This window comes from Hyla sarda, chromosome 2 (assembly GCF_029499605.1).
Source record: "Hyla sarda isolate aHylSar1 chromosome 2, aHylSar1.hap1, whole genome shotgun sequence".
In the NCBI taxonomy this organism is placed as follows: domain Eukaryota; kingdom Metazoa; phylum Chordata; class Amphibia; order Anura; family Hylidae; genus Hyla; species Hyla sarda.
Window position 1 is genome coordinate 487840295 of NC_079190.1, and position 16662 is coordinate 487856956.

The window sequence follows — 16662 nt, forward strand, 5'->3', positions numbered from 1 at the left end:
TGTTAGTTCAGGGGGAGTGTTAAGAACGCAGAATTTGTGTTCCGCTTTGGAGCATCCGGAGGTGGAGTGGGATAAGTTGGCTAAAGAAGTGGGTTTAGGTCGAATGTATGGTCTTTTTCCTGTGGCTCCGGTGGAAAACCTGAGGGTGTCCCCTTTGGGAGTAGTTCCCAAGAAAGAGCCTTTAAGTTTCTGCTGATTAATCATCTCTCCTTTCCCCGTGGGTCCTCCGTTAATGATGGGATTGACCCTAGCTTATGTTCTGCGAGTTATACTTTATTTGATGCAGCAATTGGTTGGATTCGGTCCTATGGTCCAGGGGCCTTTATGGCAAAAACGGACATAGAATCGTCTTTCCGCCTTTTGCCTGTTCATCCAGATTGTATGCATTTGTTAGGATGTTTTTGGGATGAAGGCTGTTTAGTAGATAGGTGTTCGCCCATGGGTTGTTCTATTTCCTGTACATATTTTGAATGTTTGAGTACATTATTAGAATGGGTGGGCCTCGACGTGTCCGGCTGGAAGTCACTCATCCATTATTTGGATGATTTTTTGTGTATGGGCCCATCGGGTTCTAATGGGTGTTCAGTCCTTTTGCACACTTTGGAGTCGGTGGCTAGGCGTTTCAGGGTCCCCTTGGCACCAGACAAGACAAAAGGTCATAGTGTTCTTAGTTTTTTGGACATTGAAATTGATTTGGTTTTGATAGAGAGTAGATTGCCAGAGGATAAGTTGGTGGGTTTGTGGGAGGAGGTGCAGGTGGCTTGTCGGAGCAGGAAGATTAGGTTGCATGCCCTTCAATCTCTGCTGGGAAAACTTAAACTTCGTTTGTGGGATCATGCCCATGGGGAGTTTTTTGTAGAAAGTTGCCTAGGGCTACAGCAGGGGTGGCTTCTCCGCATCATTTTGTCAGGTTGTCACGAGAATTGCGGGATGATCTTGGGGTGTGGGCCACTTTTTTGGATCAGTATAATGGGAGGTCTTTGATGATTGAGGAGGTGGTGGATGCAGCGGATTTTGAATTGTATACTGATACTGTTGGTTTTGGAGTTTTTTGTCAGGGCAGTTGGTGTGCTGGTCCTTGGGCAGACAGATGGGTTGTTGAAGGAGTCTTGAAAAATGTGGTTTTGCTCGAGCTGTTTCCCATTGTGGTGGCCTTAGCCATCTAGGGGGACAGGTTTAGGAATAAAAAGATTTGTTTTCATTGTGACAACATATGGGCGGCGATGGCTATTCAGAATTTGTCGGCATCTTCGCCTCCAGTGATTCGGTTGTTGCAATACTTTGTGCTGTTGTGTTTATCTTTGAATGTGTGGGGGGTGAAGAATGAGATTGCCGATGCCCTTTCTCGTTTACAGTGGTCACATTCCAGTTGCTGGTGCCTCAGGCGGATGTGGAGGGATTCCTGTGCCCAGAGGAGTTGTGGGACGTGTCATTTCAGCGGCGGATGGTTTGATTGCGGCTTTTTTGGCCCATTCTACATGGTCTGCATACACGGCTGTGTGGCGGCAGTGGGAGGAATGGGGTGGTCTGTTTGGTGCGGATGTGGGGGCAGATGTGCAACTGTTATTGTTGTTGGGTCATTGCAGGGAGGAGGGGTGGTCGGTGTTTAAGGTTAGTAAGTAGATGGCTGGTGTTTCATTCGGCTGCCGGGCCCGGGTGTTGGGGGTGTAACTAAATCCTTTTAGTCCGGCAGGCTTTGAGGGGGTTTATGAAGGGTTGGAGTGTGGCTGATCAGCGGAGGCCAGTATCGTTTCATCTGTTAGGGTTATTAACTGCAAGATTGAGGGAAGTGTGTTCATCTGAAGGGGAGTTTGTTCTTTTACGGCTAGCTTTTTCTTTTGCCTTTTTTGGGGCTTTCCGCTTAGGGGAGTTAGTTAGCCCCTCTATTAGGAGGGCTGGGGGATTGTGGAATGATGATGTTGATTTGTTTGCTGATAGAGTGAACTTTAGGTTGCACAGCTCCAAGACAGATCAGTTTGGAAGAGGAAAGCGGGTTGTGTTGTTTGCCGTTCCAGGGGCTGAAGTGTATCCGGTTGAATGTTTGGGGAGGTATCATTCAAGGTCCCCTTTTTTTATGGCACCTTCTTGAGGCATGGTAATGGGTCCTTTTTGTCAAGGTTCCAATTTCTGGCTGTGTTTCGGCATTGCTTGGTGGCTGAAGTGGGAATGTATAGCGACTGCTAGCTGGTAAATATGTATGACTAGGGTATCCTCATCCAAGCACGGGGGGCAGGTGTTACATAATTTATAGAGTATATAAGAGAGGGGACAGATCACTCCTGAGGAAAACTCCGTAGCTGGAGGCGGAACGCGTGGTGTCTGCCGCCCCCCGTGCTTGGATGAGGATACCCTAGCCATACATATTTACCAGCTAGCAATCGCTATACATTCCCTTGAGCCACACGCACCTTATATTGAGTATTTTTTAGGGATTTCTGACTGTGCACTTTACTTTATTTTCATGGTATTTGTTGAGTCTTCCAGGAATACAGGTTAAGGCATTGTATTCTGTTTTTGTCATCTGTGTATATATTTTTGGTGAACTTATACACCAGTAATTTTGTATTATTTGCGTGGCATTGAGGTTTATGGTCATATTTTATTGGCAGATTGATATATAAATATATTTCTTTGGCTAGGATTCCCCTTTCCTTTTTGGGGATTATTCACCCAGCACGGGGTGGATGAAGTAGTATTACATTCCTCCATCCAGATTTCTTATTATTTTAATTGTTTTTAAATGTCTGTACCCATATATCTGTTTCTTATATGTGCAATAAAGGAATTTTTTGTATTATATATGGTATTTTTCACAAATTATTTTGGTGTGCAGCATTATAGTTGCTAGCTTTTTTTTCTTTTCTTGGTTTCACATGTGTCTCATGGCAACCAGCTTGCACCCAATGGTAGATTTATTCAGGTGGTGCCCGTTCTTGTCTTAGTTATGTATCCACGGACTGTCATGGTCTGATCGGACATTGTGCCGAGAAAGGTTTGGAAGCTGGCAAGGTCAGTGGATTAAATAAATAAGGCCCGGATATAGGTTAACATAGTGATGAGTACATTTTTGGCTCGTAATGGCTCAGTTGCTGTATGCCATTCTGATTTGGAGTCTGGGGAAGGGGCTTTTTTTGGAGGTGGGATGGGATTTATTTAAATGCCAGGTACTGATTTGTGGTGTTTGGGCTTGCGGGATGGCATAGAGGTGGTGGAGGGACGCTAACACCTAAGGGGGGTCAGGTGTTTCTGTTGTGGCAGGGGGTCCTCGGAGTTGGGAGCAACAGGAAGAGGTTTTAAGGTGGTGGAGGGAACCAAAGTTGGTTCTGGACTCCGGGGCGGAAAAGTTTCATGGCGGGTGGTTCTGGGAAGAGTGAAAGAAGGATGGGGGGGCTTAGGCCTCGGTCGGGCATGCAGGTTCATTGTTGTCGTTCCTCCGAGCCAGTGGGTACATCGGCTGTAGGTAAAAGGCTCCGAGGTCCTCGTCTGTGGAGATCAAGTTGAATATACTTTGTTAGTTTATATGTTTATAATAATACAATGGCTGCTGTGGCCAATTTAATCCTTTCTGGTGTTATGTGTTTATTTTAAGGGTATGGGATGGGAGTAAGTGGAGGGACTTGACAATACCCCTGTCAAGTAAATATTACCCATCACTCAACTAAAGATTGGATCAGGTCCCACCTCTCGGACCATTGCAGATCGGAACAGGGGTCAGTGTATATGTCAGCACGTGCCTAATAGTTATAGCCCCTGATGTACCAGTCATTGTGTTTATACTATTAGACTGATGATTTGCAGCGAGATCCTGTCCTATTCCAGAACGCACGCATCATACCACACCCAGAAACCATACACATTATTCCCACAAACCAGACCCAAAAACCATGCTGCCATATAGAATACATAATATAATTCAGTGTTTCCCAACAAGTGTGCACCCAGCTGTTGAAAAACTACAACTCCCAGCATGCCCGGACAGCCAACGGCTGTCCGGGCATGCTTGGAGTTGTAGTTTTGGAACAGCTGAAGGCACACTGGTTGGGAAACACAGGTATAACTTATAGGAGGTCCAGTATCAAAGACCTATCAAAGGGGTATTTCCATATTGTAAACTGCTGGCATATCACTAAATATGCTATGACTTTATGACACCTAGGGATCTAACCACTGGGACACCCATGGTCTTTAGAAAAAACTTCTGCTTCACCAATTTTCCCTGTACAGCGGCACTCCAGTACACCCACTAAACAAGAATAGCTTCATTTGAGTCACCTGAAATGTGCTGCAATTCCCAACGCTAGTATGCAGGAAACACGAAAGGATGCAGTGGGGATGGGCAAACGGCTGGTCAAGCCTTTTACACGGCTCGAGAATTGCTTGATCGATCGTACAGATCTTCATTTCACATCATGGTCGGCCGCACATCCCCATTAGGCTATGTTCACGCGGCAGAAAGATTGGGGAATGTCCTCACGGAAGACACTGGTGGACATTCCAACAACAGTGAATATGCAGACTCTAGAACTGCATAGAAACTAGGGGAGTGTGTCATGTGACCAATGGTCCACTCATCCAATACAAATAAAATGCGAATGTTTAACCCCTACATGTCTGCAATACCTCAGTGTCATGGCAGTGCAATATACAAAAGACAGTTAGGCAGGTAGGGGATAAAGTAGCTAATCACAGGGGGTCCGACCGCTGGGGTCCCCTGCGATCACCGGGGCGGGACCCTGGTGATCTTAGTGAGGAGCGTGTGTCATCTACAGCAAGACGGCACACGATCCATTCATTTCTATGGGAGCCTGGATAATGCCTGAGAGCTATACTCGGGTCTTTTCAGTGCTCCCATAGTAATCCGTGGCGTGCCGGGTCCCGACGTGTCCTGTCCTGGAGATCACGGGGGTCCGACCACTGGGACCCCGCAATCAGCTACATATCCCCTATCCTGTGGAGAGGGGATAAGTTTCTTTTAACCTCCCATACCCCTAACACAGATAGCTGGGACACTGTACTGGGACACTGCATTCCCAGAAAGCAAACTGTGAATAAGAGAACAACAAATAAAGGAGCCGGCACAGGGCGTCTCCGTGACACCAGAAAGGACAATGTTTCATCGGAATTATTGTTTTACCGTAACTGAATATTGCAGATTACTCTGGATTTGCGCCGACTGGGCCCCGAGCTCGGGTGAGATCCTGCAGGAGAGCGCGTGAACATTAAGGCCCATTTAATGTGTTTGGAGCTTCTGTATCTAATGGCGGATCACAATTAACCTCTTGATAGATGATCCACATGGGAGAAAGTCCCTAGAATAAAAACACCAGACTCTCTGTCTGCTGTTCACATAAGGCACCATGAAGCGGAGACCTCAGATGAACTTCCTGGAAAGTACAGACAGGATCCACATTGTAAACTGTTTTTATTTTATTTATTTTTTATTTTTTTTGGGGGGGGGGGGGTTTGGAAGCACCTTGTAGGAACAAAAAAATCTATCACAAAACCCAAAAAGTGTCCATAACCTGCTCCGGCCTTGTGATCAGTGCGGTCTATGAAGTAGCACAGAACATATCAGCTGCCATCACTGAAAGGGGCACCGCTTGTTGGCACCAGGTCTCTAAGGGCCCCATTACATGAAGCGAATATGGCCAAAAAGGCTGCACATCTCCCGGTGTGATAGAGGATCATAAATTATTTAACGTAAGGAGCCCTTTGTTAATATTTGGAGCCCTTTGTTAATATTTGGAGCCCTTTGTTAATATTTGGGCACTATATGGTGATATTTACCGTATTTTTCGCCCTATAGGACGCACCGGCATATAAGACGCACCCAATTTATAGGTGCAAAATCTAAAAAAAATATTAAGATTTTGAACCCAATAGTGGTCTTCAACCTGCGGACCTCCAGATGTTGCAAAACTACAACTCCCAGCATGCTGGGAGTTGTAGTTTTGCAACTTCTGGAGGTCCGCAGATTGAAGACCGATGCATAGGAGGTAATACTCACGTGTCCCCGCCGCACCGGACCCGTCACCGCTGCCCTGGATGTCGCTCCATCACTGTCGCCGTGTCCCCGACGCTCCGGAACGTCTCTGCTGCCGGCCGGGTATCCTCGCTCTCCGTCGCCGCCATCACATCGTTACGCACGCCGACGCACGTACGCGACGACGAAGAAGGAGAGCGCCGGCATACAGGGTATCCCTGAACGGAGAAGAAACCGAGGAGGTAGGTAAGGTCCCTCCCGGTGTCCTGTAAGCACTAACCCGGCTATTCAGTCGGGCTGTTCGGGACCGCCGTGGTTAAATCGCGGCGGTCTCGAACAGCCGGACTGAGCAGCCGGGTTAGTGTCACTTTCCTTTCAGACGCGGCGGTCAGCTTCGATCGCCGCGTCTGAAGGGTTAATACAGGGCATCATGTCCTGTATTAGCCGCGGGTCCCGGCCGTTGATGGCCGCAGGGACCGCCGCGATAGGTGTGTATTCGCCGTATAAGACGCACCAACTTCCCCCCGCCCAGTTTTGGGGAAGAAAAATGCGTCTTATACGGCGAAAAATACGGTACTTTTGTGACACTGTGCAGTATATTATTTTTGCACTGTATGGTGGCAGCATTGTATAGCACTACAAGGAAATAGCATCGGACCATCAAAAGGCGCTGTTATTAGGGCATCACATGTATGGCGATTAGAATTCGGCAACACACATCACAGATACTTGTCGACTGTATGACCATGAACTATATTAGGGTGAGGGTCCAACAGGACGTACTGCACAAGCATCATCCAACATCAGTCCAGCCCAGGGGACACAAATGATGGTTGACACATAATGGTATATTGAAGGTCGTGGCTGGCAGATTCAACATGGCAGCAGGTGGTAACTTTTAAGGCAAAAATGGCTCCTTGTTCACCATGAAATAACTAGCACCTTTAAGTCAGAACTTAAAGGACCGCTCCCTGCAGTCTGTACCTGGACTGTAAACTACAAAGCTACTACAAATTTCACATAGGTCATTGTACTTTTTTTTTAAAAGGCCTGAGTGTGTAATCATTCCCCGTCTGCTCCTCTGCCTGTGGAATTGTTTAGCACAAAGCAGCATGCTATAACCACACCTTATTCTCCCTAAATGTCCCAATAAAGATATATATATATATATATGTCTATGACAGGGCATGTAGCTGTAGGGCAGGTTTTTTTTTCCCACACAATGTGTCCCCAGCTGTTGCAAAACTACAAATCCCAGCATGCCCGGACAGCCTTTGGCTGTCCAGGCATGCTGGGAGTTGCAGTTTTGCAACAGCGGGAGACACACTGTTTTAAAAACACTGCTGTAGGGGCTGGTAATAGGTAGCGACATCCCTCAGGGGGCAGGGTTAGAGCTGAGAGACAAGCATTGTCTCAGGAGAGAGAGAGAGGAGCTAGTGACAACACACTGACAACGAGAGGACTACACAACTTCCTGTCAGGAAAGAGGGAGAAGTCGGGGAGCTGCTGAGACAACGCCAAACTGACAATGAGAGGAGTACACAACTTCCTGTCAGGGAAGAGGGAGAAGTCGGGGAGCTGCTGAGACAATGCCAAACTGACAATGAGAAGACTACACAACTTCCTGTCAGGAAAGAGGGAGAAGTCGGGGAGCTGCTGAGACAACGCCAAACTGACAATGAGAGGAGTACACAACTTCCTGTCAGGGAAGAGGGAGAAGTCGGGGAGCTGCTGAGACAATGCCAAACTGACAATGAGAAGACTACACAACTTCCTGTCAGGAAAGAGGGAGAAGTCGGGGAGCTGCTGAGACAACGCCAAACTGACAATGAGAGGACTACACAACTTCCTGTCAGAAAAGAGGGAGGAATTGGGGAGCTGCTGAGACAACGCCAAACTGACAGGGCCTTTAGGCAGCAGGGCCTGAGTGTGACCGCTACACCTGCACCCTCTATAGTCACACTCCTCATCCATAGAAACGTACTAGCACTGATACTATCCCCTAAAGCTGTAACCATCTTGCCGTCTGTCTGGGAGACGCATTGTCATCCTTGGACAAATATTAGTGTACTGGAGTCCGGGATAATGTTGTGACAAGTCATTTCTGTAACAGATGAAATTACACCTGTTTGTAGATCAGACGCCTGGCGAACTATATGAGTCTGCTGAATTTAAAGAGTCCACAAACTTCAGAAGCGTCTGCCCCCTCCTGGAATTTACACAAGGGCCGCCCTACCCTTCCTTGTCATGCTGGGGTTTTCAACAATACCAATTATACTAACATTTTCCTAGAATCACTCCTAAAAACACATCCATGAACTAAAGGGTATGTATACTTTTGAAAAACACTTTTTTTCAACCTCTATTGTTTAACCCCTTATGGGTTTTTTCATTTTTGCACTTTTGTTTTTTCCTCCTCACCTTCTAAAAATCATAAGGCTTTAAAGAGTAGCTCCCACCATGTGAATAAAAAAATGTTTCTGTCCCTTCCTATTGCCCATCTATCCCTAACCCCATCCAAGGTTTTTACCCCCTTAGAAATATATTTTTGTCTACCTGGTAGTGTGTTCACTTACCAGGCACATGGAAGTCGCCAACCCCCCCCTCCAGCAGGCATCAGTGACGTTGCGCCTGCTGGGGGGCGACTTCCGCCCTCAGCTCATCTATGCTGAGCGTCTAATAGCACGGTAGGCTGCTCCGGGGTCTCCTCCTCCCTGTTTAGCAGTGTAATGTTATCCAGGGAGAAGGAGTATATTGCTATCCTACACCGCCGAGACCCGGGACCGACACGAAGTACGGGTAAGTGAAATAAGACCTCACTTACCCGTGATCTCCTGTACGGGGCTGTTGCAATGTACAGGAAAGGGGGCGTTCCGTCCCTGCATCACGCGGCAGCCGACACGCCCCTCCATGTATCTCTTTGGGATTCTTGAAGAGGCGTGCCGGCTGCCACTTCATGCAGGGATGGAACGCAGCGGACCCGTGCAGGAGATCGCGGGGGGCCCCAGCGCTCGGACCCCCCGCGATCTAAAACTTATCTGTTACCCTTCAGATAGGGGATAAAGTTCAGAGCACTACAGATCTCCTTTAAGGTGTAAAAGCATACTTGTCATATCACAGAAAAAAAACAATGCTTCTATGTGTTATACACTAGGTCATGTAGATTCTTTGCATCTTTCCTTGTGTCTAGCTTCTATATTTGGCTCACAAATGCCTCTATTCTGCTGCTCACTCATTCTGACATCCACTGCTCAGGAAGGGGTGTGTCCGAGGCAAGCCCTGAGCCCACCCTAAATCACCATGCATTCACTTCCTCCCTGAGTCTGCAGTGCTGTGCTGGGTCACTTCATCCAATCACTGCAGGCTGCTCTGTAACCCCCTCTTCTCTGTTTTCAGACAGGGTCTGATAGGGCAGGAGGAAGCACAGAGGAGTGCTAGTCCCGCCCTCACCTCCTGGGCTTTGTCCATGCCTATGTTTCAGCTGGGACAAAGATAATGCTGTAGCTGGACAGGATTATGTTCTGGATGGTATGGGGACCCCTAGTGGTCTTTTTTTTTATAAGCCATGAATTCTTTAAAAAGGAGGTATATTAGAAGGTTAATGTTTTGCCAAGATGTACAAAATATAAAATATAGTTTTTGAATCTTACAGTGCCCATTTAAAATAAAATAATAAAGATCAAAGCTACAGGGAGAAATAAACATAATGTGTCCTGGATGAGCGAGAGTCATTACTGATACTATCCCAGAGCTGCACTCTCATCACCCTCAGCTGCATGTTTAAGGGGGTACTCCGGTAGAATTTTTTTTTTTCAAATCAACCGATGCCAGAAAGATATACAGATTTGTAAATGACTTCTAACAAAAAATCTTAATCCTTCCAGTACATATCAGCTGCTGTATGCTCCAGAGGAAGTTGTGTAGTCCTTTTGAGTCTGACCACAGCGCTCTCTCCTGACACCTCTGTCCGTGTCAGGAATTGTCCAGAGTAGGAGCAAATCCCCATAGCAAACCTCTCCTGCTCTGGACAGTTCCTGACACGGACTGAGGTGTCAGCAGAGAGCACTGTGGTCAGGCTGGAAAGAACTACACAACTTCCTCTGTAGTATACAGCAGGTGATATGTACTTGAAGGATTAAGATTTCTAAATCGAAGTAATATACAAATCTGTATAACTTTCTGGAACCAGTTAATTTGGATTATTTTTTTTCCACTGGAGTACCACTATAACAGCTAGGGGTAGGAAAAAAGATTTAAATTACATTTTTATATATATATATATATATATATATATATATATGTTTTTAATAGAGTGTTAATAGAGTGTTTAATAGTTATCGGTGCTTACGTGTTGGGTAGCATAATCGCACTGCCATCGGCTGCACAACCCCTATACACAGATACTGTAGATTTGCGGCTGTAATGATGAATGAGCTTGTTGGCCAATCGCTGGCCCTATCAGATAAGGCGATTGAGATACCGGCCGGTACAGCCCAGAATCCCCCCACATAATAGTGACCTTAAAGCGCAAGTCCAGAGCTGATCTCCCACATACATCAGTGCAGGGAGACGTAGCTGGGTGAAACAGTTGTGAAAGAGGCTATAGGATGCCCAGCGAGTTCCGTGCACGTGCCCTTTTAGCGATGGGACTCGTGCACAGAACTTGCTGGGCACCATAGGTTTGCCTCGGCCTCAACCAACGTAAGCTGTGTATCTAAAATTGTTATGAGTCCTGCATGGGGGTCCTCTGGTGACTGTTCCGACAATGCCTTCATTTTCTCATTCTACAAAAGGAACATGAAAAAAAACAAAAATGGAAAAAACTCGATGTAAGTGTGCACCTAGCCCAGCGTTTCCCAATTAATGTGACTCCAGCTGTTGCAAATCTACAACTCCCAGCATGCCCGGACAGCCGGGAACCTGAGAACAGGTGTGGTGCTGTTTTTAGGAGAAATCAGCTCTGTTCTTCTATTCCTGGGTAACCCCTTTAAATACAGGATCGGACATCACCCCAGGTTTGTTCATAGTCAGTAACCATGGAGCGGCAGCTGCATGAACATGGCCGCATCTAGCTGTATATACAAAACAGTAAAAGATGATCGGCGGCGGAGACTAATTTATTTTATTTTCAGTAGATTTCCCTTGCGGCGATCTGTACAGAATGTGACGGTGCTCACCCGCAGAGCAATAGAGAAGTAGTATTATTATATTCGTGAGCCGTATACATTAATGTGCCACCCACCCACATGAACCGGGACGGTGGGGAATAAGCAATCAATAGCAAAGAATGAAAAACTGCAAAATACTGCAATGTCTGAACAAGGGAAAATAACTGCGCTAGAACTAAAGAAAGTCCATTTACATAAGGGACAGGAATTTTAAAGGGGTACTAAGATGCTCAGCGTTCCGAACTTCCTCTGGAGCATACAGCAGCTGATAAGTACTGGGAGGATTAAGATTTTTTAAATAGAAATTATTTACAAATCTATATAAACTTTCTGGCTCTAGTTGATTTGAAAAGGTTTTTTTTTTTTCCAACGTAGTACCCCTTTAAGGTTTACTTAGGTTGAGGGGTACTCCGCTGCTGAGGAACAAACTCTTTCGAATACTGTAGCTGGCACCCCCTCAATGCAAGTCTATGGGAGGCGGCGTGACGGCCTTCACGCCCCCTCAATTAGACTTGCATTGAGGGGGCGGGGCGTGATGTTATGAGGGGGCAGGGCTATGACAGGACGAGCTCCCGACTCCAGTGTTTGGAACAGTTTGTTCCACACGCTGAGCAGCGGAGTACCCCTTTAAACCTTAAAGGGGTACTACATTGGAAAAAAAATATTTTTCAAATCAACTGAAGCCAGAAAGTTATACAGATTTATAAATCATTTCTATTTAAAAACCTTAATCCTCCCTGTAATTATCAGCTGCTGTATGCTCAACAGGAAGTTGTGTAGTTCTTTCCAGTCTGACCCCAGTGCTCTCTGCTGCCTCCTCTCTCCATGTCAGGAACTGTCCAGACAGTTAAACAGATCTGTAAATTACTTTTATTAAAGAAATCTTAATCCTTTCAGTATTTATGAGCTGCTGCAGTTAAGTTGTTTTTTTTTCTGTCTAAGTGCTCTCTGATGACACCTGTCTCAGGAACTGTCCAGAGTAGAAGCAAATCCCCATAGCAAACCTCTTCTACTCTGTGCAGTTCTCGAGACAAGCAGAGGTGTCAGCAGAGAGCACTGTTGCCAGACAGAAAAGAACAACTCAACTTCAGCAGCTGATAATTATTGGAAGGATTAAGATTTTTTTAATAGAAATAATTTACAAATCTGTTTAACTTTCTGGAGCCAGTTGAGATATAGATATATATATATATATATATATATATATATATATATATATATAGTTATTTTTTCCTGGAATACCCCTTTAAAAATATAGGTCAGCAGACAAAATTCTTAAAAAAAAAAAATTTCGACCCATTTGCTTCTCATATGTCTACACGTTGGCCAATGAGATCTTCAACAGATGTATAGACTAATATAATCTATTGTTCTCTGATATCATCCTAAATGCTCTCAATAGGGTTGTGTGTGGGTGGGGGGGTTTTGGGGTGCACCAGTGGAAAGTTTAGCCGTCACCGCCGTCTGGTTTCAAAAGCCACTTTTGGAGTTTTACAGCATTTTCCCAGAGTTCCTCGGAGGTTAAAACTAGAGATGAGCGAACTTACAGTAAATTCGATTCGTCGCGAACTTCTCGGCTCGGCAGTTGATGACTTTTCCTGCATAAATTAGTTCAGCTTTCCGGTGCTCCGGTGGTCTGGAAAAGGTGGATACAGACCTAGGAGACTCTTTCCTAGGACTGTATCCACCTTTTCCAGCCCACCGGAGCACCTGAAAGCTGAACTAATATACGCAGGATAAGTCATCAACTGCCGAGCCGAGAAGTTCGTGACGAATCGAATTTACTGTAAGTTCGCTCATCTCTAGTTAAAACAGCTGATGCCGGAGAAGATGCAGACAAGAGAATCTACAGATCTTGCATATTGATGGTTTCACCTGCATGGAAAGTATGACACACCCGCTAATGTGCCCGTAATTATATGCGTATCCGACCGCAGGAGTGAGATCAGGGCTCCGGAGACAATGCCGGGAGACGTTACGCTGATTCACACCTGACGGACAGAGTACTTCCTTATGTAATGGCAGCACCAGATATAGAATGGCTGTGAACACCGAGCAGGTAGAGGGATGAATATTTTCCGACTAAAAAGGTATTATGGATGTGTCACCGGATTGACACACTTCCCTGCCCAGAATAATCGGAGGCGATCCGCAAGTCCCAAAATTTGAGAGGATGCGCAACGTCACGGGATTATAAGAGTTAATTCACACAGTAAAATATGTAGATTTGCCACTGTGTGGATCAGTGTTTGCTGACCAGGGTGCCTGCAGCTGTTGCAAAACTACAACTCCCAGCATGCCCGGACAGCCGTTGGCTGTCCGGGCATGCTGGGAGTTGTAGTTTAGCTGGGAGTTGTAGTTTCATCTCCCCCTCTGCCAATTGATCACCCCTTCTGCCACCGACACACCTTTTTAGGCTCAGGAGCCATTTTCCAAAATCACAGCATGCTCTGGGTAACAAAAAACGTAAACTGTTTTTAATACTGATGTTCTCTGCCCCTGCCCCCCAAAAAAGAATTATTTTTTTTTAAATGGAGAGCTGAGTGGATATATAGAGGCATATTCATAGTGTAGGGTCCGTCCCAATGAGGTCACCTTACAGTGGTGGGACGGTCCAAGCTATTTGGCCGCCAAATTGCAAGCTAAGTACCTCACTATTTCATTACTTCACAATTTTATACTTTCATTTATTGCACCATAGCTGAATAGCTTCTCATGATGTATCTATATACTCATGTTTTATCTAGGGATCGACCGATTATCGGTATGGCCGATATTATCGTCCGTTAAGCCGATAATGCCCCGCCCCCACCGCACCGCTGTGACGTCAGGTGCGTCGCTGTGCACGGGCGGCACTGCGCAGCGGCGTCTATGCAGCGTACTAGGCCGGTGGAGAAGATGACCGCCGGAGAAGAAGGACAGCCCGGACCGGTTAACCCTTCACCCGGAATGCCCCCGGACACTACAGGAAGGATGGATGGCCCGGACCACCCTGACAGGTAAGGGGAGAGAAGCGGGTGGCGGCGGCCTATGGCACCGCAAAAGCCACTGCAGTGCATTGATTTAAAGCGCACGCTTTAAATCAATGATCTGCAGCGGTGTCGCGGGGGGTTAAATAGCCGATAACTTATACCGGAATATCGGTATAAGTTATCGGCTATCGGCCCTGACCTCCACCGATTATCGGTATCGGCCCTAAAAAAACGATATCGGCCGATCCCTGGTTTTATCTACATCTTTGTGCTAGCAGTGTGCTGCTGTATTCTCCTGTTGCTGTATATTTAGCCCAGCAGCCTGCACCTGCAAGCCAGGTCCATATAATAGTTTGGAATCAATAGTGCTGGCCAACTTATCCTTTGTTTATATATAGTTTTGTAGGGAAAGGTTGAACAAAACTTGTAATTTATTCCCTTCAACATTTGCTCATTCTGGATTTAGGAATCCGGTGGGCGGTGCTACTGATTGATAGACAATGTCCCAGAGCAGTGGCCTCCAAACTGTGGCCCTCCAGCTGTTGCAAAATTAGAACTCCCAGTATGTACTGACACAGTAAAATATGTAGATTTGCCACTTTGTGGATCAGTGTTTCCCGACCAGGGTGCCTCCAGCTGTTGCTGGAGGCACTCTGGTTGGGAAACACTGCTGTAAAGAGAGATAAGCAGTGTCTAAGCCAGTGTTTCCCAACCAGGGTGCCTCCAGGTGTTGCAAAACTACAACTCCCAGCATGCCTGGACAGCCAAACCCTATGATCTCGGTATAATCATAGGGTGATGACATCACAATGTGATGTTTATACAAATATATTAGGATTCATTTTATATTTTTATTATAGGTTTTGATAAATCTCCCCCATAGAGTTTTGAGGGAAAAGATTCAATACAACTTGTAATTTATTCACGACAACATCTGCTTATCCTGAACTTGGGTGTCCAGTGGGTGGTCCTTATAAGTGATTGACATCTCTCTTTAACAGGGGTCTCCAAACTGTGGTCCTCCAGCTGTTGCAAAACTACAATTCCCAGCATGCCCGGACAGCCAACGGCTGTCCGGGCATGCTTGGAGTTGTAGTTTTGCAACAGCTGGAGGCACCCTGGTCGGGAAACACTAATCCACAAAGTGGCAAATTTACATATTTTACTGTGTCAGTACATACTGGGAGTTCTAATTTTGCAACAGCTGGAGGGCCACAGTTTGGAGGCCACTGCTCTAGGACAGTGTCTATCAATCAGTAGCACCGCCCACCAGACTCCTAAATCCAGAACTAGCAGATGTTGAAGGGAATAAATTACAAGTTGTACTGAATCTTTTCCCTCAAAACTCTATGGGAGAAGATTTATCAAAACCTGTCCAGAGGAAAAGTTGCCGAGTTGTCCATAGCAACCAATCAGATCGCTTCTTTCATTTTTAACCCCTTAACGACGCAGGACGTATATTTACGTCCTGCGCCGGCTCCTGCGATATGAAGCGGGATCGCGCCGCGATCCCGCATCATATCGCGTCGGTCCCGGCGCTAATCAACCGCCGGAACCCGCGGCTAATACCACACATCGCCGATCGCGGCGATGTGCGGTATTAACCCTTTAGAAGCGGCGGTCAAAGCTGACCGCCGCTTCTAAAGTGAAACTGAAAGTGACCCAGCTGCTCAGTCGGGCTGTTCCGGACCGCCGCGGTGAAATCGCGGCGTCCCGAACAGCTGATCAGACACCGGGAGGGCCCTTACCTGCCTCCTCGGTGTCCGATCGGCGAATGACTGCTCCGTGCCTGAGATCCAGGCAGGAGCAGTCAAGCGACGATAATGCTGATCACAGGCGTGTTAATACACGCCAGTGATCAGCATAGGAGATCAGTGTGTGCAGTGTTATAGGTCCCTATGGGACCTATAACACTGCAAAAAAAATTTTTAAAAAAAGTGTTAATAAAGGTCATTTAACCCCTTCCCTAATAAAAGTTTGAATCACCCCCCTTTTCCCATAAAAACATAAAACCGTGTAAAAAAAATAAAAAATAAACATATGTGGTATCACCGCGTGCGTAAATGTCCGAACTATAAAAATATATAATTAATTAAGCCGTAAAAAATGAATAAAAAGTGATCAAAACAAAAATCATACCGATAAAAACTTCAGATCACGGCGCAAGAAATGATCATACCGCCCTGTACGTGGAAAAATAAAAAAGTTATAGGGGTCAGAAGATGACATTTTTAAACGTATACATTTTCCTGCATGTAGTTATGATTTTTTCCAGAAGTACGACAAAATCAAACCTATATAAGTAGGGTATCATTTTAACCGTATGGACCTACAGAATAATGATAAGGTGTAATTTTTACCGAAATATGCACTGCGTAGAAACGGAAGCCCCCAAAAGTTACAAAATGGCGTTTTTTTTCCGATTTTGTCGCACAATGATTTTTTTGCCGTTTCGCCGTGCATTTTTGGGTAAAATGACTAATGTCACTGCAAAGTAGAATTGGCGACGCAAAAAATAAGCCATAATATGGATTTTTAG

The 16662-nt window shown here is 45.9% G+C and overlaps 1 protein-coding gene across 1 annotated transcript in view; it reads right to left on the reverse strand.

Moving 5' to 3' along the window:
* Window positions 1-16662, reverse strand: part of RCAN1 (regulator of calcineurin 1) — a 118281-nt gene that overhangs the window by 18832 nt on the left and 82787 nt on the right. The window lies entirely within an intron of this gene.